Source organism: Mustela nivalis, assembly GCF_964662115.1.
Source record: "Mustela nivalis genome assembly, chromosome: 7".
NCBI lineage: Eukaryota > Metazoa > Chordata > Mammalia > Carnivora > Mustelidae > Mustela > Mustela nivalis.
In genome coordinates, this window is record NC_139026.1 from 130,729,457 (window position 1) to 130,756,562 (window position 27,106).

General features: G+C 37.9%; 1 long non-coding RNA gene across 3 annotated transcripts in view; it reads right to left on the reverse strand.

The window, feature by feature from the left end:
* The window catches only part of LOC309870065, a 171,170-nt gene that overhangs the window by 15,109 nt on the left and 128,955 nt on the right, over positions 1–27,106 (reverse strand). The window lies entirely within an intron of this gene.

Here is a 27,106-nt window from a genome sequence, read left to right on the forward strand (position 1 = left end):
ACCGAGCACTCACTGTATGTCAGACACTGCTTTAGGCTCTATAGATACAGCCATGTATAAGTATAGCACAAGCCACATACAAGTATGGTGAGAGAGTTAGATAAAAAAACAAGTAAATAAATTGTGAAGAAAAACAGACTCATAGGAAGCCTATATGATAAGAAGTGACAGAGTTAGTGGATGGGTATGTATAGAGCAAGGCAGGTCTGAGAAGATCTCCCTGTAAAGGTTCATGTTTGGGCAGAGACCAGAATTAAAAGACCCTGTTGGGGGAAACTGGAAGGGGAGGTGAACCATGAGAGACTATGGACTCTGAAAAACAATCTGAGGGGTTTGAAGGGGTGGGGAGGTAGAAGGTTGGGGGAACAAGGTGGTGGGTATTAGCGAGGGCACGGATTGCATGGAGCACTGGGTATGGTGCAAAAATAATGAATACTGTTATGCTGAAAATAAATAAAAAATAAATAAATTAAAAAAAAAAAAAAGACCCTGTAAAGAGACCTGTGGGTGGAGCACTCCTGGCGGAAGGAACTGCATGTATAATAGTTACATGCTTCAAGACTGGTCTTGGAATTGGTTTTCAAAGGGTTTAGGGGCTAGGTAAGGGGTTAGGACTTTTATTCCAAATGTAATAGGAACTCATTTGGAGTTTATTTTCTAAGTTTTACTGAGGAAAATTTCAAAAAGACACAAAAGTAGAGAGTAAAGACCCTTCATATATCCATCAGCCAGGTTTAATAATTATCCCCACACATGGCCAATCTTGTTTTATTCATACCTGGAATTACACTCCTCTGAAATACTTTGAAATTGTTTCATTCTGAAATATTTCAGCATGCATTCTTAAAAGGTAAGGATTCTTTTTACTATCACTCTTCAAAATTAATAACATTTCCTTAACATAAACAGATATCCAATCAGTATCCAGGATTCCCAATTGTCTCACAGTTATTTCTTAGTGTTAGTTCAAATCAGAATGCCCCGAAGATTCATATATCACAATAGCTTGACAGGTCTTTTCAGTCCCTGTAATGTTTACACATTCCACCCCCCCCCCACCCTTTTTTCCCCTTGCACTCTATTTACTGAAGAAACTGGGTTGCTTGGCCTATAGCACTTCCTGTAACATAGATTTTGCTGATTGCTTCCTTAGTGGTGGTGTTTAACATCCTTCTCCTCCTTTGCCAGTGTTCCTATAAATCAGTAGTTAGGGACAGAGGCTTCACATTTAGGTTTGATTTTTTTTTTTTTCTGACAAGAATATTTCATCAGGAGATACATAATGTCTGGTTTTCTGTCTTGTGATGTTATTAGCCATTGCTTAAGCATATTAATTCATTATAGAATGCAAAAAGTCATATTTAATTCCATTACACCTTCTTTGTTTATTAACTAGAATTTTTCTGTAAAGAAATACATCCTCTAAGTTGCTTGGTTACCTTAGATATTATGGGCTGAATTGTGGTCCCTCCCCCAAATTCAAACACTCAAGACTTAACCCCCAGCACCTCAGAATGTAACTATATTTAGAGTTAGGGTCCCTACAGGTGTGACTAAGTAAAAAGGATGCTGTTAAGGCTGGTGCTAATCCAATATGACTGGTTGCCCTTATCAGAAGAGGAAATCTGGACACACATAGAGACACAGGGATATAGGTACACAGAGGAAAAACTGTGTGGGTACACAGTGAGAAGGTGGTCATTTGCAAGCTGAGGAAAGAGGACTTAAAGAAATTACACTTTGATTTTGGACATTCAGCCTCCAGAATTGTGAGAAATAAATTTCTGCTGTTTAAGCCAACCAGTAAGATACTTTGTTACAAAAGTCATAGCAAACTAATATACTAATGTAAATTTGTATAGATAAGGCAGGATGAATGTTTGGTATTATCAGTTTGCCTTTATTTATCAGTCTTTAAAATAATGAGTTGGTTACTTTGCATCTTCCAAGAGTGAGAAATGATTTTTAAGTTTCATAATGGACTTGTGAATTTGAATAATTCATTGATACTTTAAAATGTGTTACCACTATTATTTTTACTGATACAAGGATTATCCCACTTTTGGTTGTTCACAACACTTTCCAGTCAGACTTTTCCAATCTTAAGTCCCTAAAGCTGTGACTAAAGTCTTTCGTCATGACCTTAGTGTCTTTGATCATTTCCTTACTTTCTGATGTGATCAGGCATTCCAGATTCATCTCTAATTTCCTGCTCCAGATCTGGAATTAGCAATTTGTCCAAGTTACTTTTGTTCCCTTTAGTGGGAATGTTTTAAGGCTAGGATGCTAGCAGTACTCATTACAATTGAGTTGCATGTTTTTTCCAGCCCCATAGACAGAACTAATAAATTCTTTTATAAAAGAAACTTCCATATACCACGAATTTATATTGATACTTCAAAACTGTAGGATTTTACTTAAACTCTTAGATTTCTATTTCCTTTCTCTCATGTCCAACTAAGTCCATTTCCCAATGATATCAACATATTTAATCATTTGTTTTATCCCACAATTCATTCATATAACAATCTCACATAACAATAACTAACACTCCCCATCAGCAATATTACTAAAGCAGTTTAAGAATTTCTTCATATTTTTTGTCTTTGGTGATAGTTCACAAGAGATGTACTTGAATTAACTGCTCCTTATGTGAATACGCCACCAATTCAGTAAACAGTCAATTTCATGGGTGAGGAGTTAAGAAGTCAGAGGACTGGGGAACCCCAAGTTTGGTCCCTCGAATATAGCTCTATAGTTATCAACTCACTCTGAATACCTGAGAGGTCAAACAGAGATCTGAGAAAAGAAATGCCAGAATTCTGCAAGTAGAAAAGTGACCACTTTTTGGAAAGTAGGAGTTGCAGAGACCTGAATCCAGGCTGATAGATCTAAGAATGTAGTGGTTGGGAGGGAGCCTGCTTTAAGGAGGCTACTGCAAAGTATTATAAGTAGGAGGTCACAAAATCAGAACTATAAGAAGTCTGTAAAAGTAGGCTTCATCTCTGGCCTAAAGGTGCTCTGGTGGCAAAGCGGGGCAGAAACCCAGGTGTGACAGTGTGATCTCAGGATCCCTGCAGTCACAAGAAGAATGGGAGTACCTAAGTGCTGCAAAGTTTCCAGGCATAGAAGTGGGAAAGCTGGCTGAGAAGAGTGAGTCCAGGCACTGGCTATCTGCTCTATGTTGCCATAAACTGCAAAACATTGCATGGTTGAGAAACCACTTTCCTGGGATGGGCTACAGCAAAAGACCAGAAGTGAGGAGGAACAATGCGGGTCTGCACCCCAGAAGTCTAAAATTTGGAGTCTTGAAACTCAGTTGTGTGCCTGAGATAAAGACTCTCAGTAACACAGGCCAGGTGAATACAGAGTTCTGACAAAAACCGGGGAGACAAAAGTGAGTGGCTGCTCTTCTGTGAGGGCTCACTAAAGAGCCAGGGGCTAGAGAGTGGGGCACCACCATATTCATCTGGTCCATTGGTGCTGAAAGCCTTCATGGAGCAAAACAGCGCCACATAGTGGAATCTGGAGCCACTGACACTGAGCCCTGCCTCTGCTCAAAGAAGGCGTATTTATAATAGGGCTAGCCCTCCTGAGAATCAGCACAACAGGCCCTGCCCCTAGAAGACCAGCCCAAACAACTGGCTTGCACCAAGTTTACTGATAAAAAATGGCTACAGAGCTTCAGCTCTTGAGGCAAACAGTATATAATGTTCTTTGTTTTTTAATTCTTTAGTCTTTCAGTATTATTTTTTCAGTTATTTTCTTATTTTTTCAATTTTTTTTATTTTTAATTTTCATTTTTATATGTTATATATGTATATTTCTTGTTTCCTTTCCTTTCATTGTATTTTATTTTTAAATATATATGTGTGTCTGTGTGTGTGTGTGTGTGTGTGTGTGTGTGTGTGTATTTTTTTCTTTCTTTCTTAGTTTGAGATCTAGTTTCTTTTAACAAGCAGACCAAAACACAGCCAGGATCTAGTTTTTGTTTTTTTGTTTTTGTTTTATTCATTTGTTTGTTTTCCATTGTTGTTGTTTCTGTTGTTTTTTTCTGGACAAAATGATGAGAAAAGAAAGAACAGGAGGTAGTACTGCCAGGGATTTAATCAACACAGATATAAGTAAGATGTCTGAACCAGAATTTAAAACCACAATTATAAAGATACTAGCTGGGCTTTAAAAAACCATAGAAGACACTAAAGAATCCCTTACTGTAGAAATGAAAGAACTAAATCCTAACCAAGCTGAAGTTAAAAATGCTATTACCAAGATGTGGTCCCAAGTGAAGGTTATAAAAATGAGAATGAATGAAGCATAAGAGTTAATCAGTGATATGGAAGATAAAATGATGGAAAATAAGGAAGTTCAAGAAAGAAAGAAAACTATTAGATCATGAAGGGAGACTTAGAGAACCCATCAATTTCATAAAGTGAAATAATGTCCGTATAACAGGGGTCTCAGAAGATGACAAGTGGGAGAAAGGGGACAAAGGTTTATTTGAACAAATTATAGCTGAGAACTTCCCTAATCTGGGGAAGGAAACAGGCATTCAAGTTCAGAAGGTATAGGGAATCCCTTTTATAAACAATACAAATAGGTCAACACCTTTACATATAATAGTGGAGCTTGCACATTTCAAAGATAAAAAGAAAATCCTGAAACCAACTTGGGACAAGAGTTCCTTAACTTACAAGGGTAGACACATAAGGCTGGCAGCAGATCTGTCTACAGAGACCTGGCACGCCAGAAAGGAGTGGCATGATACATTCAACATGCTAAATGGAAAAATATGCAGCCAAGAATACTTTATCCAGCTAGGCTGTCATTCAGAAAAGGAGAGACAAAGAATTTCTTTTTTTTTTTTAAGATTTTATTTATTTATTTTACAGCGAGAAATCACAAGTAGATGGAGAGGCAGGCAGAGAGAGAGAGAGGGAAGCAGGCTCCTTGCTGAGCAGAGAGCCCGATGCGGGGCTCGATCCCAGGACCCTGAGATCATGACCTGAGCCGAAGGCAGCGGCTTAACCCACTGAGCCACCCAGGCGCCCCGAGACAAAGAATTTCTAGGACAAACAAAAACTAAAGGAATCTGTGAACACTAAGCCAGTCCTGCAAAAAATACTAAAGGGGATCCTTTGAGCAGAGAGAGCCCAAAGGTAACACAGACCAGAAAGGAACAAAGGCAATCTACAGGAACAGTGACTTTAAAGGTAATACTATGTCTCTAAATTCATATCTTTCATTAATTACTCTGAATGTAAATGGGCAAAACCTCTAATCATGAGACACATAGTATCAGAATGGATTAAAAAAAAAAAAAAGACCCGCAGATATGCTGCTTATAAGAGAAAAGAGACTCATTTTACACCCAAAGACACCTCCAGATTGAAAGTGAGAATGTGGAAAACTATTTGTCATGCTAATGGTCATCAAAAGAAAGCTGGAGTAACTATCAGACTACTAGATTATATCAGACAACTAGATTTTAAACCGAAGACTGTAATGAGAGAGGAAGAAGGATTCTATACCACAATAAGAGGGTTTATCCAACAAGAAGATATAACAATTGTTAAAATTTATTTACTAACTTGGGAGCAGCCAAATATATAACCCAATTAATAACAAAATTAAATAAACTCATTGATGATAATGTAATAATATTAAGGGACTTCAACACCCCACTCAATCAACACAAGTAGGAGTTGTTTCTTTGAAAGAATAAGATTAATAAATCCCTAGCCAGACTTATCAAAAAGAAAAAAGAAAGGACCCAAATAAATAAAATCATGAATGAAAGAGGAGAGATCAGAACCAACACCGAAGAAATACAATTATAAGAGAATCTTATGAGAGATTGTATGCCAGCAAATTAGGCAATCTGGGATTCTAGGATAAATTCCTAGAAACATAAACTACCAAAACTATAACAGGAAAAAATTAGAAAACGGAGAAGATAATAACCAGCAAAGAAACTGAAGCACTAAAAAAAAAAAAAAAAAAAAAAACTCCCCCAAAACAAGGGCCCAGGGCCAGATGGTATCCCAATGGAATTATACCAAACATTTAAGAAGAATTAATACCTATTCTTCTGAAACTGTTACAAAACACTGAAATGGAAGGACAACTTCCAAACTTAATGAGGACAGCATTACCTTGATCCCCAAACCAGACAAAGAGCCCACCAAAAAGGAGAATTACAGACCAATATCCCGGGTGAACATAGATGCAAATATTCTCACCAAGATACTAGCTAATAGGATCCAACAGTACATTAAGAGGATTATTCACCATGATCAAGTGGGATTAATTCCTGGGCCATAGGGGTGGCTCAACATCTGCAACTCTTCAACAAATGGTGTTGGGAAAACTGGACAGTCACATGCAGAAGAATGAAACTGGACCACTTTCTTACACCATACACAAAAATAGACTCAAAATAGATGAAAAACCTAAATGTGAGACAGGAATTCATCAAAATCTGAGGAGAACAAAGGCAATAACCTCTTTGACCTTGGCTGCAGTACCTTCTTTCTAGACACATCTCCAAAGGCAAGGGAAAGAAAAGCAAAAATAAACTGTTGGGACCTCATCAGGATAAAAAGCTTTTGCACAACAAAGGAAACAAACTAAAAGGCAACCTATGAAATGGAAGAAGATGTCTGCAAATGACTTACCAGATAAAGGGCTGGTATCCAAAATCTATAAAGAACTTACCAAACTCAACACCCAAAAAACAAAAAGCAAGTAAAGAAATGGGCAGAAGACATGAATAGACATTTCTCCAAAGAAGACATACTAATGCCTAACAGACACTTGTAAAGATGTTCAACATCACTCAGCATCAGGGAAGTACAAATCAAAACCACAATGAGATACCACCTCACACTGGTCAGAATGGCTAAATTAACAAGTCAGGAAACAACAGAACTACCCTAAGATCTAGCGATTGCACTACCAGATATTTATGCAAAGGATACAAACATAGTGATTCAAAGGGTTATATGTTCCCTCATGTTTATAAAAGCAATGTCCACAATAGCCAAAATGTGGAAAGAGCCCAGATGTCCACTGACAGATGAATGAATAAAGAAGAGGTGGCAAATATATACATAATGGAATACTACTACTCAGCCATCAAAAAGAATGAAAGCTTGGAACTAGAGGATGTTTTGTTAAGTGAAATATTGTCTGAGAAAGACAATAACCACATGATTTCACTCATATGTGGAATTTAAAAAACAAAGCAGATGAACATAGGGAAAGGAAGGAAAAAAGAAAAAACAGGGAGGGAGGCAAACCATAAGAGATTCTTACCTCTAGAAAACAAACTTGAGAGATGCTGGGAGGGATGTGGGTGGGGCGATGGGGTAATAGGTGATGGGCATTAAGAAGGGCACTTGAAGTAATAAGTAATGGGTGTTATATGCAACTGATGAATCACTGGCTTCTACCCATGAAATGAATAATACAGTATATGCTACCTTAAATGAAATTTAAATAAAAAATTCTTAAAAAGTAGTTAAGTTCATTTCTTTATTTTGCTTTTTGTTTGGGGGGCTTGCTTGTTTTAAAGTTGTTTAAAGTTTTTTTTTTAAGCTACATATTCACCTGGTTACAGAGTCAAAACTACAGGACAATGTAGATCTACAGATAACATTCACCTTCTTCCCTCTCTTCTCATAGATAATTTTAAAACCTTATTTTTGTTTCCACTTGAGGTAAGTGCTGGTGAGGATGTGAAGAAATTGAAACCATCATCCCTGGCTGGTGAGAATGTAAATAGTACAACTGCTGTGGAAAACAGTTTGTTAGTTCCTTAAAAAAATTAACATAAAATTACCATTTAATCTGGTAATTTCATTCCCAGGTATGTACCCAAAACAAAAAGCAAGTACTCAAAGAGATATTTGTGCACCAATGTTCACAGAAGAATTATTCACAATAGTCAAAGTTGGAAACAAGACAAGTGTCCCTCAACGTACAAATGGATACACAAAATATGGTGTGGATGCACAATGAAAAATCTCTCAGCCACAAGAAAGAATAAAAGTCTGATAGAGACCACAACATGAATGAACCCTGAAAACATGATGCTAAGTAAAATAAGCCAGACAGAGAAGGACAAATAGCATATGATCCTACTTATATGAAATAACTAAAACCGGCAAATTTACAGAGATAAAAAGTAGATTAAAGATTATCAGAGGCTGTGGGGAAGGGAGAATGAGGAGTTATTGCTTGATAGTTACAGAGTTTCTGCTTGGAGTCATGGAAAAGTTTCAGAAAGAGATAGTGGTGATGATTTCATGACATTGAGAATATTATTAATGCCATGAGTTGTATAGTAAAAATGGTTAAAATGGAAAAAAATTGGTATTTTTAAAAAACCTCTCCTCCCGGTTTTACATACATAGTAGCATACTCTCCACACTTTCTCCATCTTATTTTATTCCATCTTGCTTTTTTTTTTCACCAAATAATCATCTATAGTAGTGTAGAGATAGGAGAGATTTCTCATTTCTTTTATGGCTGCAGAGTACTCTAATATATAAATGTATCATAGTTTATTTAAGTCTTCTAAAGATGAAAAAAAATTGGATTGTTCATTGGAGATTTTAAAGTAAAAAAAGGATATAATCTCATTTACATTACAAACAGATCACTCTGGCTGATATGTGGAAAATGTACTACGTGGGAGTTGGGTAAGAGTAGAAGCAGAGAGATAAGGACTTTATAAATATCCTGAAAAGATGATGGTTACTTGAATGAAGGTGGTAGTGTTGGACATAGAGAAAATCCATGAATTCTAGATGTGATTATGGTAGAGACTACAGTATGTTTTCTGGCTGACTGTGGGAAGTAAGGGATAAAGAAAAACGAAGGTGAATCCTAATTTGGGGGCTTCATAAATTAGGTAGATGGTGGTGCTATGAATGGAGAGGACTAGGGAAGAAGTAGGAGTTAGTTGTTTTGTTTGCATTTTTTTGTTTGGTTGGGGTTTTTTGTTTGTTTGATTGTTTGTTTGTTTTTTGGTCTTTTGTGGGGTGTGAAATCAGGAGTTCTTCTTGGGATATCCAGATAGAGTATCAAGTAAGTCATTTGGAATATGAATCTGGAGTTCAGTGAAGATGTTAGGTGTTAAACATTTTGGAAGTCATTGGCTTATAGGTATTTGAAGCCGTGGGAATGGAAGAGCTTACATAGGAAATAAATGTAGCTGGAACCAGGAAAGAGGTCAGTAGCTAACTCTAGTCCACACTAACAAAGGAGGATGAGCAAGTGCAGAAACCTGAGAATCAGCCCCAAGGTGGGAAGGGAGGAACCTGCAAAGTATGGTGTCATGAAATCCAAAAGAAGAAAGTTTTTTATGAATGAGAGAACTGTCCATGTCCATAGCCATGTTCAATGGCTATGCTACAAATAGATGAAGTAAGATGGCTAAAGGAAGTAAGGAGGCTATTGGTGATTTTCACAAGACTTTTAAGCAGAGGGGTAGAGAATGGTAGGTGAGGAGTAGGAGACAGGCAGGTCAAAGAAGGGTTTTAGATGAGAACAGCTTTATAATGCTTTATAAAGCAGGTTTATAATGCTTCCCTTGTGAAGAAGGATGACAGAAAAAGGAGAGGGTTGATTGTGTTAGAAACATCTGTGAGGTACACAATCACTTAATAGTCACACTCCAGTACTTCCGCACATTATTGTTACCTATCTAGATTTAACTTGTGGTATCACAAGACTCCAAGCCCCTTCTACTCCCTGTACCTTTTATTTCCTCTTATCTTGAGATATTCTTTGACTCAATTTGTTTATAGTTCTTTCCGAGGTAGTTTCCTCAGAAAGAGAACATGGTTGGTATATTTCCCTGAGCTCTTTGGGTGTTGAAAATGCTTCTTCTTTGGTCATCACTTGGCTGTGTCGTAGATTCTTGGATCACTTCCTGTACTCTAAATGTGGTTTTTCTATTTTCTAACTTGCAGTGTTGAAGATGAGAAGATTCATACTGATACTTGTTTGTTTCTCTTTCCCTTAGACAGTAACCAGTTCTCTTTGAACAAAAGCTTGTAAGACTTCTTCCTTGGGTTAGGGGAAGTTCCTCAGGATATGGGTAACTTTTCCCATTATTCTGGCTTTTAATTTGGTGATCTTGACCAAATCAAAGATCCAAGCCTTCTTCATTCTTTTCTTTATGGACTTCTAAAATTTGTCATTTTTATTTTCTTTGTGGCTCATGAATTTGCTCTCAGTGGTGGAATGTTTTCCATTCAGTCTATTTAAACTCTGGTGGAGACTTTAAGCCGTGACTGATTTGTTTTCAATTAGTAGAATTTTTAAATTTTAAGTACACAATTGAGTTCTGTCCTTTCAGGAAACATCTATTGTGCTTTAATTATATGTCCTTCAACAACCCCTAAATTATCATTAAAGTCACTTAAGTCCACCTTCTTAAGGACTAACCACTTTGATTATTTGGCAGCATGCCTCCTCTAAGTTAGAATACTTCCTAAATGTTTGATGGTCTTTTTGGCTGATTCATATCTTTAGATATGAAATCCCTCAGTAGGTGGAGCACTGTGTTTTACTGGCCAATGTGTCAAACTCAAGACCACAGGTGTCTCTCACTCCAGGCAAGAGGGAATCTATTGTCTCTACTCCCAGTCCACTATAGAAATAAGCCTTTTTCACAGCTTTTAAGTCCTAACTTGGAATGCAGTGATGTTCTAAACTTGTAATTTCTGCCCCAGAACTCAAGCCCTGAGTTGTATTTGGATGCTCCTCCTGGCTTCAACAATAGTGGACAGTTGTTTGGGTGGCCTTGGAACCAAAAGGGTACGGAGTCAGGAATGTGAGTTCAAAAATCCCCTTTAATTTGATTTTATTTGATTTTCAAGTCTGTAACTCTTCAACCATTGCCCCCAGAGCACAAGAATAAAATTTTGGCACATTAAAAATACATACTGTGCTGTGATAAAGTTATCTGATGTACGATTATTGGTATAGCAGTTAAGTATACATAATTAATTGAGGTGGATGATTAGCTGGAGTTATAATGAGAGCAAATTATATTTTGAAATAAATTGAATCCTGAATACATTTTTTTTGTTTCAAGTGTCATGAAATACCACATGTATTTTAAATGTCCCGTTGGGGATTAAAGAGCGTGAATATAATTCAGGCTAGAGTTTGCAGTCTAAAGTTAACATATGAGAGAACCTATGTGCTAGTTGCTGAAGAATTTTTACTTAAATTTAGCAAACACCATCAATAAACCAAGATGCGGGGTGGAAATTGAATAGATCAGGTGGTTAGAATCTAACAGACATTTAGACACATTGGGGAAGTGCAGAGATGCTGAGTTATTCATCCTGAACTGCGCTAATTAAAAAAGTTTTAATCACCTTGGTTCAATTAATGTCTCTAAAGAAATTATAAGTTAACAAAATGTTTGTCAAGACAAACTCTGATCCAGGCTTGCCTTGGTGTGATGCAAACGCTGGCTGGGGGCCAAGGACGCTTTCATGCTCTCATGCTGAAATATGAGCTGAGCTCCGCGAGGACCAGAGAAGCCTAAACAAACATCTGGGTCCTTCTAACTGCTTAATATTTTCAGTTTTTATAACAGTCTTCTCTGGATTTCTATATAAAAACAAAACATACTGTGTGCTTTTCCTTAGCACAGGCAAGAAGATCTTGAGACTGCGGTGCCAATTTGGTTTCGATCAGTACTGATGCTTCCCTTTTTAAACAAATTATCTTTTGCCTCTTTCATTTTTCCATTTTCATCATCTGTCCCCTCTTTTTTATTTATTGTTTTTTTTTCTTCTGCACTTTGATGGCTCATCAAATTCCTCTGATGTGTTTGATTAGAGCAATTAATGACAAATCTATGAGTAGGAAAATCCATCCATCATAATAGGAGTTGGGAGTGCTTGGATCACCAACAGTTAAGTCCTGAACAGATTCCCCACCTTGAACTATAGCCTGGCCCTATACTATCCATAGGATGCCTGTGGCCTGCACATGTGCTTAGTTTGGCACTTTTAAAAGAACTCAGTGTTCTTTTAAAAAACGGAATATGAATGGGTGTGCCAGTCTGCTTCATTTGGCATAGCGTGTGAGTCTTGATTTTGGGGTCATGAGTTCAAGCCTCATGTTGGGCGTAGCGCTTACTTTAAAAAAGAATAAAAAGTAAAGAAAATAAAAGAAGCAAATAAGTAAGTAAATAAATAAAACTGAATATGAATGACTAAATGAAATGCACTTTTTCCAACTGACCCCAGGCCAAACAGCCTTCAACTTCCTCTTGGTTTTATCCTACCTGAATGGCCTGTGAGTCGCCTAAGTTTGTACCTGGTTAGAATTTTTATGGAGAAAGCCCCCAAAACCTCATTTCCCAACATCTTCAGGATGTTCTGAGGTGGAGCCTAGGGCTGTGCCCATGTAAAGAGCATTTCAGGTGGTTCTGCCCAGGTGATCCTGGGCCCTGCTGAAGAACCATCACCTGAAATGTTTTCCAAATAGTCTCTGTGTGTTTGTGACCAAAAAATAAATAAATAAATAAAATAAAGTCAAATAAAAGTAATTCCTGCACTCAAATATAATTATAGAAAAATGACAGAGCAGATAAATGAGAATGATGCATCTCATTAATTCAAGGGTTCTCCTTTTGCTAAATTATGCTGAAGTTTTTATGAAGGAAAATAGTGAATAATTAAAAATGAAATTTTATATGGAAAGCAGTAATTATACATATGCATGCATGCACAGGCAGCAGTGGTAATGCTACCAAATTTCAAAACAATTTTCTTTCTTAGCTCTCCCAAAAGTGACATAATATTTTTTAGCTTATTTTTCCAAAAATTTGTTTAACAGAAAAAGGTTCTATTCATGGAGATGGTTTTTATTAAAAAAAAAAAAAAAAAGCAAAATTCTTTCAACTTTGTAATAAAGGTTGTTGAAAAAAGTTAAATTGTTACTCTTAATCCAATTACCCTAAATAAAATTATTGATTTGTTAGGTATTAATGAGGTGAACTAAATTACCATTAAATCTAAACTAGGGAATGCCCTTGCGCTATTAAAACACACAGTTTACTACTACCATTCTTCTGAAAATTCTCTTTAAAATTGGTCTAGATTTTTAGACTTTTAGACAATTTTCTTTAAAATTGGTCTAGCCTTTTTTCTTTTAAACATAGCAAAGTAGGCAATTCCATTCTTTTTAAAGTTTTTTTCCTCTGATTTTTAGAAGTTGTGAATATAGTCATACAATATAGAAAAGTAGAAAAAGCAAAACATTACCCATAGCTTTACTTGCTTAGAGAGAATATTTAATAAAATATGACATAATACGAAAGGTGATAAAATTATAGTATAAATACAACATAATGTAAAATATTTATATAATAAAAAAGACCATTTTACAAAGTTAAAAAATATTTCTGTGCCACAAGAAACCACAGTTAAGCAAAATGCAAATTTCAGGGGCACCTGGGTGGCTCAGTGGGTTAAAGCCTCTGCCTTCGGCTCAGGTCATGACCCCAGGGTCCTAGGATCGAGCCCCACATCAGGCTCTCTGCTCTGCAGGGAGCCTGCTTTCTCCTCTCTCTCTCTCTGCCTGCCTCTCTGCCTACATGTGATCTCTGTCTGTCAAATAAATAAATAAAATCTTTTAAAAAATTCAAATTTCACAGTACTACATTACATAAAAAGTAAAATTCTTCTTTCTCAATTCAGTCCTGATAGTTGGCTCTTTTTCTTTCTTCTTCTTTTTTTTTGAAAAGGTTTTTCCAGTAATTAACATACCTTTAAATAATATGTTTAGTACTTTAATTCTTCTTTTCCTTTCAGTTTAGGTATAACTTGCATTCAGTAAATTGCACACAAATCTTAAGCTGGCTCAAAGAAATTCGATGTATGTACATCTATAACCATGTCACTAGCAACTGCTACCAAAGCAAGCTATAGAACATTTTAGCTCCCAGAAGGCTTAACCCTTCCCACACAGTGTTCCCTTAAAGATAATTACTCTTCTTCTTTATAACTTGGGTGAGTATTACAAGTGTTTGAATGTTATGTAATCAGAATCATATATATTTTTTCCTTTTTTTAGAGGTGTAATTAACATACAGTGTTATGTTAGTTTCAGGTATACAATATAATTGTTCAATAATTAAACATTTCTCAGTGCTCATTAAGATTATTTTAATCTCCTTTACCTATTTCACCCATTCCCCCCATTCACCTCCCCTCTGGTAACCATCGTTTATTCTCTGTATTTAAGAGTCTGTTTTTTTTTGTCTCTTTTTTGATTTGTTTGTTTGTTCTATTTCTTAAATTCTTAAATTCCACATATGAGTGAAATCATATGGTATTTGTCTTTTTCTGACGGACTTCTTTCACTTAGCATTATACCCTCTATATCCATCCATGTTGTTGCAAGTGGCAAGATCTCATTTTTACATTTTACATTCTAGCTCTATCCACATTGTTGGAAATGGCAAGATTTCTTTCTTTTTTTAAGATTTTATTTATTTATTTGACAGAGAGATCACAAGTAGGCAGAGAGGCAGGCAGAGAGAGAAAGGAGGAAGCAGGCTCCCCGCTGAGCAGAAAGCCTGACATGGGACTCGATCCCAGGACCCTGAGATCATGACCTGAGCCGAAGGCAGCAGCTTAACCCACTGAGCCACCCAGGCGCCCAAGCTTTCTTTTTTTGATGGCTGAGTAATATTGGGAAGATTTCTTTCTTTTTTTGATGGCTGAGTAATATTACATTATATATATAGCACATCTCCTTTATACATTCCTGAGTCAATGTACCTTTGGGCTCTCTCCACAGTTTGGCTATTGTAGATAATGTGGCTATAAATGTCGAGGTGCATGTCCCCCTTCGAATCAGTATTTTTGTATCTTTTAGGTAACTACCTCATAATACAATTGCTGGGTCATAGGGTAACTCTATTTTTAACTTTTTGAGGAACCTCCAAACTGTTCTCCAGAGTGGTTGCATTGATTTACATTCTTACCAATAGTGCAAGAGGATTCCCTTTTCTCTTTTCTCCATATCCTCACTAACACCTGTTGTTTCTTGTGTTGTTAATTTTAGTTATTCTGACAGATGTGAGGTGATAATTTATTGCTCTACCAAATTTTTAAAGAAGTAATACCTATTCTTGAATTTTTCCAAAAAATAGAAAAGGAAAAAAGCTTCCAAATTCACTCTATGACGCCAGTATTATCCTGGTATCAAAATAAAAAAAAATAAAAAAAAAAAGAAAGAAATCTACCGGCCAATATCCCTAACAAACATAGGTACAAACCTGCTCAACAAAATACTAGCAAACTGAATTCAAGAACACATTTAAAAAAGTCATTCATCGTGATCAAGCAGAATTTTTCCAGGGATGAAAGGGTGGTTCCATTTTCATAAATCAATCAACATGATACACCACATTAACAGGACAAAGGAAAAAAACTATTTGATCATCTCAACAGATGCAGAAAAGCCTTGATAAAATACAACATCAATCCATGACAAAAAATCTCAACAAAATGGGTTTAGAGAGAACGGATCTCAGCTTGATAAAGGCTATACATGAAAACCCAAAGCTGATATCATATTTAATTGTGGGAAAACTGAGAGCTTTTCATCTAAGATCAAGAACAATACTTGGCTGTCCACTCTCACTACTTTTATTCACCATTGGTCCTAGATGCACCAATCAGATAAGAAAAAGAAAAAGGATGCAAATTGATAAGAAGGAAAACTGTGACTACTTGCAGAAGACATGATACCAAACATAGAAAACTGTAAAGCTCCACCAAAACACTCTAAAAACTGATAAATGAATTCAGTAAAAGTCATAGGATAAAAATTTTAATATAGAGATATGTTACAGTTCTATACATGAATAACAAAGTAGCAGAGAGAGAAATTTACAATTTTCCAATTTACAGTTGCAGCAAAAAAAAAAAAAAAAAATGACACCTTAGGAATAAACTTAATCAAGGAAGTGAAAGACCTATACTCTGAAAACTACAAAACACTGGTGAAAGAAATGAAAAACAACACAAACAAATGGAAAGATATTCCATGCTCATGGAATAAAAGAATTCATATAATTAAAATGTCCATATTACCCAAAGCACTCTACAAATTCAATGCAATCCCTATCAAAATAACAACAGCATTCTTCACAGAACTAAAAAAATAAAGATAAATTTGTATGGAACAAAAAAGATCCCAAATAGTCAAAACAATCTTGACAAAGAACAAAGCTGGAAGTAACCCAATTCCAGATTACAAAATACACTACAAAGTTGTAGTAATCAAAGCAATATGGTACTGGCACAAAAACAGACACATATGTCAATGTAACAGAATAGAGAGCCCTGAAATAAACCCATGCTTACATTGTCAATTAATCTATGACAAAGGAGGAAAGAATATACAATGGGAAAAAGACAGAGTCTCTTAGACAAATGGTGTTGGGAAAACTGGACAGCTACATGCAAAAGAATGAAACTGGGCCACTTTCTTACACTGTTCACAAAAACAAACTCAAAATTGATTAATGACGTAAATGTGAGACCTAAAGTCATAAAAATCCTAGAAGAAAACAATGTCTCTTTGACATTGGTTGTAGTAACAGTTTTCTAGATATATTTCTTCAGGCAAGAGAAACAAAAGCAAAAATAAAAAACAAACAAATAAAAAAAGCAAAAATTTGGGCTACACCAAAGGAAAATTTGGGCACAGCAAAGGAAACGATCAACAAAATGAAATGGCAATATACTGAATGAGAGAAGGTATTTGTAGATGATATGTCCAATTAGGGGTTAATATCCAAAATATATAAAGAACTTACACAAGTCAACAACAAAAGAACAAACAATCCATTTAAATAATAGGCAGAGGACCTAAATAGACATTTTTCCAGAGAAGACATACAAATATGTGAAAAGGTGCCCAATATCACTAATAATCAAGGCAATGGAAATCAAAACCACAATGAGATATCACTTATATCTGTCAGTTGGCTACAATAAAAAAGACAAGAATAACAAGTGTTGGTGAGGATGTGGAGAAAAGGAACCTTGCACACTGTTGATGGGAATGCAAATTGGTGTAGCCACTGTGAGAAACAGTAGGAGGTTTCTCAAAAAATTAAAAATAGAATTCCATATAATCCAGGAATCCTACTTCTGGATATTTACCCAAAGAATACAAAAACATGGGGCGCCTGGGTGGCTCAGTGGGTTGAGCCTCTGCCTTCGGCTCAGGTCATGATCTCAGGATCCTGGGATCGGGCCCCGCATCAGGCTCTCTGCTCAGAGAGCCTGCTTCCTCCTCTCTCCTCCTGCTTTCTCCTCTCTCTCTGCTTGCCTCTCTGCCTACTTGTGATCTCTCTTTCTCTGTCAATAAATAAAATATTTAAAAAAAGAATACAAAAACACTAATTCAAAAAGATATATGCACCCTTATATTTATTATAGCATTATTTACAATGGCCAAGATACAGAAGCAATCCATAGGTTGCCCGCCCCAAACGCACATACTGGAATATTACTCGGCCATAAAAAATGAAATCTTACTATTTGTGACAATACAAATGGACCTGGAGGATATAATGGTAAGTGAAATAATTCAGTCAGAGAAAGACAAATCCCACATTTCATTCATACATGGAATCTAAAGAAAAAAACAAACCAAAAGACAGACTCTTAAATATAGAGAACAAACTGATGGTTGTCAGACCAAGTTGGGTGGGGAGGATGGGTTATTAGACAAAGAGGATTAAGAGGTACAAACTTTCAGTCATAAAATAAATGAGTCACAAAGATAAAAAGTACAGGACCCAACATGGGGGGGTTAAGGAGGTAGGAGAAGAATAAATGAAACAAGATGGGATTGGGAGGGAGACAAACCATAAGTGACTCTTAATCTCACAAAACAAACTGAGGGTTGCTGGGGGGAGGGGGTTTGGGAGAAGAGGGTGGGATTATGGACATTGGGGAGGGTATGTGCTTTGGTGAGTGCTGTGAAGTGTGTAAACCTGGTGATTCACAGACCTGTACCCCTGGGGATAAAAATATATGTTTATAAAAAATAAAAACAACAGAAAAGGAAAAAAAAAAGTACAGGACCCAGAATACAGTCAATAATATTATAATAATGATATATGGGACAGATGGTAACTACACATATTGTGGTGAGCATTGAGTATGTATAGAATTACTGAATCACTATGTTATATACCTGAAACTAACATATATTGTATGTTAATGATACTTGAATTAAAAATAATTTTAAAGACAGACTTATGTCAAGAACTGAAGGGTCTGGAGTTTTACTCTATTTATAAGAGTAAATCACTTGCAATCTGACACAAGATGCTTGGGTCATGATGAAAGACCTTTACACTCATGAAAAAGCAGTATCCAGAGTATCAACATGTTTGTATCAGTACAAGCCCCAATTAGCAGATGAGCCTAGATGAATGTCTGCACCCAAACTGGATCATATTCCAAGCCAGAAACACTGAGCTTGCGGGAACTTTCTGTTTTATAGCAACCAGTAAGCAAAACTTATTATCCCAAAGCAGACATGATCTTACTCCTCAAGGTTAGTTACTGCAAATACTTGGTCAGGGCTTTGCATTCTTGGCATACTCAGCAAGATGTGTAGGAACAGGAAAGCCCCCACGGAACAGCATTTCCTGACACTGCCCACCCCTGACTTTTATATCATCTTTGCTACTAGCCTGATCAGGACCCCATGGACATAGACAGGTTGTGTTCACTGGCAGGATTTACTCTGGGTTTGTATGGGAACCAACAAGGAGGCAAGACACGCTCTCTCAACCCCACATGCCAAATCAAGATTGCTACTAATTGGCCAACAGAGGACTTGAGTTGGATAACATTCTGGGGCAAAGATGCTTTGCCCTTTTGTCCCTTCTATTATCCCTTGTGAGTGTCTGGAATTATTTCCCTATTCTAGGAGCCCTGAGAGGCTACTGAGTGTCTTTAGAGGGCAGTTCTAAGGCCTCTGTCCTGACAAACCAGGATGTTCTGGAAAGAGGGGAGAGCAGGGCAAGGGCAGGGATTTTATTGTCTCAGCTGTTCTGAAAAGCTCATTATCATTTTAATTTATGGGTTAGTGGCCAGCTCTCTCCCGTTCTTTTCATTTGCTGGGGAGTCATGAGCTGAACTGCCTTGGGAAAGGTTGCTTTGGGCTAATGTTTTACTCTGCTCTGTTTTCTTCAAGTTTCCTATCCTGCTGCTTCTTCATTTAGGATTTCCTCAAACTTCTGTTCCTGTTTTCTTGGTTATGTTTTCATTTCTCAAAAAATAAATTATTCCTGCTATATCACTGGGATCTTGGGAGACAGGAGAAGTAAACAGGAAGACTCATTTCTCTGTCTTGAACTGGAAGCCTATAATTTTTCAAGGACTTGGCATCATAGAAAGAGCATGAGATCCCTTTTGCTTCTCATCCTTTCTTTTTTTTCACTTTCCCTCTCTCTCCCTCTGTACTTCCATACACTCATCCACAGGCAAACTGTAGGACAACACATGCTATTAAAACTAAAATAAAATAGAACAATGATTTTCATGATATATGTTCTCTCTCTCAGTGACTCAGAAAACATTTGCTAAGTGTCTCCTCCGTGTTTGGCATTATTGTAGGCACTAGGAACACAAAAAAACCTGTAGTCCCTGACTTCCTAGGGGTCTAAAGACCAGTAAGAGAAAAGAAGGTAAACAATAGCCAATGGGGTAAGTGTAAATTCACATTATGTATTCTTTGTAAGGGGAGCCTTTGGAGTTCTGACCAAGTTTTGCCAAGGGTGGAGTGTGAGGCAGAATGAAGTCTTCCCCATGGAGATCATGTACTAGCTCAGTCTCAAAACCTCAACAGGATTGTCCTAGGCAGACAAAGGGAATATACTTAATATGGCATAATCCATAATGCATATAGCATATCGGGAAAATATAGCATATTTCCAGAGCTCAAATGTTTAAGGGGAAAGGTTAGAAAAAGAAGGTTTTGAAGGTCCTTGTGAGTCACACTGAAGAGTTAGAGTGTGGCCAATGTTTCCCAAAGTGTGGCACAAAATTATTTTAGCTCACACATGCACTTTTTAAGAAATGGTTTTGAGTTTTTATGTATGTTAGAAACATAAGCCAACATGTTAAAACCATGGTTTTAAATCTGAGGGGTTTGAATTGGCGGGTGAGTGGGAGGTTGGGGTACCAGGTGGTGGGTATTACAGAGGGCACGGATTGCATGGAGCACTGGGTGTGGTGAAAAAATAATGAATACTGTTATGCCGAAAATAAAAAAATAAAAAATTTTAAAAAACCCATGGTTTTACAAATATTAGCACTTAGGGTTAAGCTAGCAGGTAATGCTGTTTGGGATTCATCTCAGGTAAGCCAATGAACAGATTAAGTGCTCAGATACACTCAGAAATGTTCCAAGCCTTCAGAGCCCACCAAACTGAGAGAAAATAGACACTACTAGTATTAAGGAGCTTAATATAAGAAAGGAGCAATGAAAGTAATTTAAAAAAAGTAAAAGTAGTAATCCCTCTACTCCTAAATTCATTTTCCCATTTACTATGTATTTATTGGGGTTTGATGGATTTGGCGCAGATCAAGGAAAAACATATGACCACAAGAAGCAGTAGCACACAACTAGCTTTACTGGGTGGTGCTTAGGGTTGCATGTGGGTAAATCCCTTACCAAAGGAGTCTGTGCAGAGGCTATATTGTGGGGTACCAGAAGGGGAGGAGGGCAGAGCGACTCCTAGGGGAGAGGGAGGCCAGAGAGTGGCTTCTGTGTCTAGATGATGTCACTCAGCACCACGGTGGGGAATTTCTGGGTCAGAGAGCTTGAAGGTCAGCTATAATAGCTTGGGACCTTATAGCCATGAGGCTCTATCTACCCAATGACAGCAGATGTGGGGTGAGGTTTTATGAAGCACACAAAGCAGATGGGACCTAAATGGCTTAAAATCTGCTTATTGTGGCTACTTTTTAGATAATTAGATGTATAAAATTTTGAATTTGGCACTGGTGGGCTTTTGAGCTAACAAGTCTCAGCCTTGAGTAAAGAAATAATGGAGTTAAGACTCAGAAGGCCATCTTTGGCTTATGTATACAACAATGTTTGTTCCATGGAGCTCCTGAATCCTGTAGTTTGGGAACATGATTTATAGCAATGTATTTAAGTGAGTAGAATCACATTACAACAAAACGGGGCTCCCCTTGAAGTTGTATTTATTTTCATTTAGTATAATTCAAAATAAACCCAAACAATTTAATTTTATTTGATTTCAAAACAATTTGCATTTAGTTTAAACTATGGCGCCTGTGTGGCAGTTAAGGGCATAGATTGGAGTCAGAAAACCCTAAATGCAATGTCTAGCTTTACCACCCATGTAACTTCTATCTGCTTCAGTGTTCTTGTATGTGAAACAAGGATTCTGGCCTCTGCTTCATGATAAGCTTAGGATTAAACAAGGTAATGCAGGGAGAACAAGCTGGTAGACTCTTCTGACCTTGATGTCAACTGAGGGGACTAGACAGAGGACATCAGAGTCTCAATGTGAGAGGCAAGACACTCCCACCCCTACCAAGTGCAGAATTCACAGTGGGGACACAGGAGATAGTTGTCAATGACTAAACTCCCTTACCTACTTAGAGAACAAGGGCTATAGTGTGGAAGAGAGTTTTGTGGGGTGATTGTTGAAGAATTTATTTGAAGAGGGTGGCTGTTCAGCTTGGAGTTCCCACTCCAACTCTTTGTATGGAGGGGAAAAGGGGTTACTTTCCTGTGCTGGGTTAAGGAGGCCAGGTTTCAGAGGAATCATGTGGGGTGTATGGGCCTGTCTCCTGCATTTGTGAGACAAAAGCAATTGGGTTGGACCTTTGCCTAAAGTGGCCTGAGGTCTCACTGAACTCTGGAGCCCAGAAAGAGAAAGGCTGACTGGCCATCACTTTGATGACAGAGCCAGGACAGGCCTGTTGGGTTTGGACTGGCCTGCACTCCTAGAGATTATTGGGGCCAGGCATGCTGTTGGATGCCGGGTGGACTAGATGGCAGGGGCCTGCAGGAAAGAGATGAGTCCTAGACAATAGGGCTTCCAGAAAAGTGAAGAGACACTAGGTGAGGACGTTAGAGCTGTCCCAAAGGACCTATCCAAAGAGCACGGGAAAGCATCACCATGAAAGAAAGTTTGTATTGTTTGCCTGGCCAAACCCTGAAGTCTCAGAGCTCTAAGCCATCCAGCATAGTAAGGATGGTCCTTCCCCCTTTATTCCTTTCCCCAACCATGAGCTCTCAGCAGAGTGAGGCTGCACTATCTGTTGGAGAAGTGAAGGAGGAGTTGAGCGGGTGGATGGCAGAAAGCGGTCCCTTTCTTGGCTTGGAAAATTAATGCACGGAAAGTACTGTTTAAATCTGTGCTGCCCAGTATGGCAGCCACATTTCTGGCTATTGAGCACTTCAGATGTGGCTAGTCTGAATTAAGAGGGAAGTATAAACTACATGTTGTCCTTCAAAGACCTGGAAGAAAAGAATGTAAAACTGTCTCACTAATAATTATATATTGATTACAGGTTGAAATTGTAATATGTTAGATATATTTCACCCTTTAAAATGGGACTACTAGAAAATTTAAAATTACACATGTGACTCGCATTATGTTTCCATGGGACTGTGCCTGTTTAGCTCGTCCTGAGTGTTTTCCTCCTAGTTACAAAATGACTCTTTGATTTTCAAACAAGTCTCATCACAAGCTCATGTTTCCCTCAAAATATGGTATTTGTCCTCAAGGTGAATTCTCTCTGCAGCATGAAAAGCTCGTGAGATGACCAACAGAAAGGAAACAAATTCCAGCAACTCCTATGTTTTCTCTGAATATCTGTTACCAAACCCTACCAAAGTCTCATCTTATGTAGCTCACAGGACAAAAACCACTGCACGAGGCAGGATAAAGTCAAATGGAAGTAGCAGGTACTAACTTGTACATAAGAAAATGAAAGAGCCTTTGATTAATATATTATAGCAAGTTTTCAAATACTTGTGCTTGTTCAAATATGTGATTTTGAAAGCTTACAAAAAGCCACTATTTCTCTATGGCTAGCAAACACTTTTATTCATTCCATATATGAAGGCTTTGAAGTTCATTGCTGACTAGGCTAGTCTAAAATAGAGACAAGTCTTTGTCTGTGTGGTCCCTTCCCATTGGATGTCCATGTGTGCCGGTCACAAGGGAGGCTGCCCAGAACATGTCCATCTCAGGATGGAACATGGATGACCATCTCTGTCACTGTGCAGTTTATGAAAGCCCCACCAAACAAGATATCACAGGTAACTTCAGAGTAGCCATGCTTCAGGGTGATGTTAATGTCTCAGAAAGTGGTAAGGATGCTGGTCCTGACAAGCAGTAGTGGCCTGACACAGGACAACTGTGATGGGCAAGTCCCTGTCCAGAGTTTCCTGTGCATGGTGGTTTTTTCAGCTTGCATTTATTGGACTTCTCCTTCTGCCCAATTCTCTTTCCTTTCCTTCCTCTCCACAGACGTTAACGCCTAATAAATATCTTGCACGCCCAATTCAGGTTCAGTGTCTGCTCCTGGACTACCCAACCTCTGACCTCCCCCTGCAATCTGAGTCAGAGCCTTACCTCACACTCATTCCCATATCCCATTAACATCCAGAGCTGATCTTAGGGGCAGAAAGGGGATAGAAGACTGGGGTACCATGCTTGTAAGTGCCTCAGCTCCCTTCCCAAGTCCACACAGTACATGTACAAGGTGTAGGATGAGGTATCTGTTGAACTGGGGCCGAGTTCCTGTGTGTCAGACACGTCTGATCTGGAAGCGCTTCTGGGTACATTCTGTGATGCTGGCCATACTATTTTTCTTGCTCTACAATTCAGACAAAGACCTCCTTCAAGTGTTCAAAATGGAGCTTTCAAGATGTCAGCATTTTCTTCCCTGGCTCCTGGCCCCTGGTCCCCTACCATGACAGGTCCCTGTGTGTCCCTCAGGGATTAGCCAAGCCTTCAGGGGAAGCCTACAAGCTCCATTTCCAACCCCTCCTTCCATACCCAGCCCTGCCAGCATCCTCGAAGACGGAGGACCTGCGTTTCTCCCAATGGCCAGCTTACCAGAAGAGGACACAGACCCCCCCCAACACTGTGTTTGCCCTGGGTCACCCCCTCCTTCTTCCCCTGTTCCCCTGTGTGGCATGGAGTTCAACGTGTTCTCTGACGTTCTCTCAAGACAGCTATCCCTAATGAATGCATTCGAATGAAAGCCAAGGAAATGTTTAAAGTTATGTCTTATGATACAGCTTTGAGACTAGTGGCAAAAGAACACCCAGACCCTGGAAAATAACATTGCCCACCACTCTTTCCATTCTTTTTTTTTGGGGGGGGGGTCCTCTGATTAATAGATGCCTATTCATGAGAACATTGACAACCATAAATATTTATTTTAAAACACAGAACTTGGTCACAAAAGAATTGGAGAAATGGCATTATTTCCTGTCCAACCAGGTATATGCCCATGGACATTTATTTCCTTACTAGGAAAGTGAGGGGACTCATATTTCTTGCAAAAAGGGAGATATGCTCAATTATACCCTGGGGGCTGGGGAGGGGGAGAACAAGGCAGAAGGCAGGAGCTATAGCTAGAACCTACTAACTAGAGGTTTGCAAGGTCCAGGGACACTTCTTGTTCCTGAAAGATAGGCTGGAGACTCAGAACACAGGCTGCTGGTAAGAACCTTGCTGTGCATGAAATGCAAACATCATCGTTGTTTTTCCACGCTGGCTAATTAAGATAATTCTGTTTGAAGTTACACTTCTGGCTCGACTCTAAGAGGCCCGCTCTTATTTCTTGAATCTGTGCCCACACTTTGTAGGTTTTCTGCATGGCTTGTCTGGCTGGGTGACTCTGGACAATGTTTTCAGAAGCTGTCAGGCATATGCAGCAGTGAAAGAGGCAACCATGTACATGCAGAAATTTCACAAAATGGCAGCATCTCACACATCACAGATGATACAATTTTCCAAAGACCTTAAATGTAAAGCTTACTCTGGAGAGCTTGGGAGCTTTCTGTGTAGACGTGGTTTAGGTGTGTCACATATAAGGGAGCTGAGGGTTGATGAAATCAGAGCCTCTGTAACTTCTCTGGTTTACACTGACTTTTTTTTTTTTTTTAAAGTATGCTCCACACCCAGCACGGAGCCCAATGCAGTGCTTGAACCCATGACCCTGAGATCAAAACCTGAGGTGAGATCAAGAGTGAGACACCCAACCAACAGAGCCACCCAGATCCACCTGGTTTGCACTGATTTTAAGGGTGGGTTTTGAAATTAAGTCAGAAGGGTTTGTCCCCAAATTTCTTCCAGACCAAGATGATCTCTCTTCTGCTTAGGGTGCAGAATTTAGGGTTTTCAACCAATACCAATAAGCATCTGAGCAGAGTCAAAGATGCTTCTCAAGCTGGGGCAGCCACTATGGAAAATAGTATGGAGATTCCTCAAAAAATTAAAAAAAGAACTATTTCATATGATGCAGCAGTCCCACTTCTGGATATATATCCAAAGGAGATGAAATCACTATCTCAAAGAAATATCTGCATTCCCAAGTTTATTGCAGCATTATTTATAACAGGCAAGATATGGAAACAACCTCAGTGTTTGGCTAACAGATGAATAAACATTTTATACACACACACACACACACACACACACACAGGAATATTATCCATTATCCAGCCATGAGAAAGAAAAAAAAATCTTGTCATTTGTGACAACGTGGACGGACCTTGACAGCATTATGCTAAGTGAAATAAGTCAAATAAAGACAAATACTGCATGGTACCACTTATATGTGGAATCTAAAGAAGAATCCACATTCATAGAAACAGGAAGTAGATAAGTGGTTGCCAGGGTCTGGGGGTAGAGGAAATAGGAAGAGGCTAAAAGTATACAAACTTTCAAAACTTTTCTTGCCCTTTATTTAGGTGCTTCTAAATAACCCATGGCTATGCTTCCAGGTAACCACGGACTCCCTGTACCCAGGTTCCTTATCTGTAACAGCCACAGTAATAATAATGACCTCCCAGGGGGGCTGCTGTGAGGAGCAGATGAGATGACATGTGAAGACTATTTAGAAATGCACCAGGCACAGCTGGCTACTTATAGCACTAATCATCATTGTTCAGTTATCTGGTATTTGCAAATGACACTGGTCACCAAGTGACAGCTATCTAAACCTGGCCCAAAGCTTCATTATCAAAATGTGAGAGGTATATGCTAACCAGTTGTGTCTTGGTTCTCTAGTTCCAACTCTTTGGTACCAGATAACCAGAAAACCACAGACTTGGACAAGTTTTGACTGTCTGTATTTAATTATTTCTATTCCATCTTATTCTACCAATGATTTGAAACCACATATGTATAATGAAATATAAACTCTAAAAATACATATTCAGGCTCCTAGCTATGGATTAAATAAATCACAGGGATGGAAGGTACAGCATAGGGAATATAGTCAGTGGTAGTGTAATAGTATTTATGGTGACAGATGGAAGACACACTTGTGGTGAGCACAGAATATATAGACTTGTTGGATCACTATGTTGTATACCTGAAACTAATGTAACATTGTTGTCAGCTATAATTCAATTAAAAAATTTTTGTTTTAAAGAGTAAATCTTTTTCAATATTCTTGAATAATTCCCCACATATACCTCTATTCTATCTTGAAAGGTCTTCAAATGAGTATTTGGGAAACAGTGCAAAACATATTATATCCAGGGAAAATATAGATGGGGAGATAAAATTTATATATATATATATATATTTTAATATATTTATATATCAATATGTAATTATATATTTTATGCCATTTGTATATAATATATAACTTAAATTAAAAAATTTATTTAAGTTACAAAAAATGGGTGTTAAAATAAATAGTACACAGACATGATGGACATAAAAATAAGGCTAGGATGTAAATTTACTTCTAAAGTTCCTGAAAACCAAAGAAAAAGGAAATATGATAGGCTATAT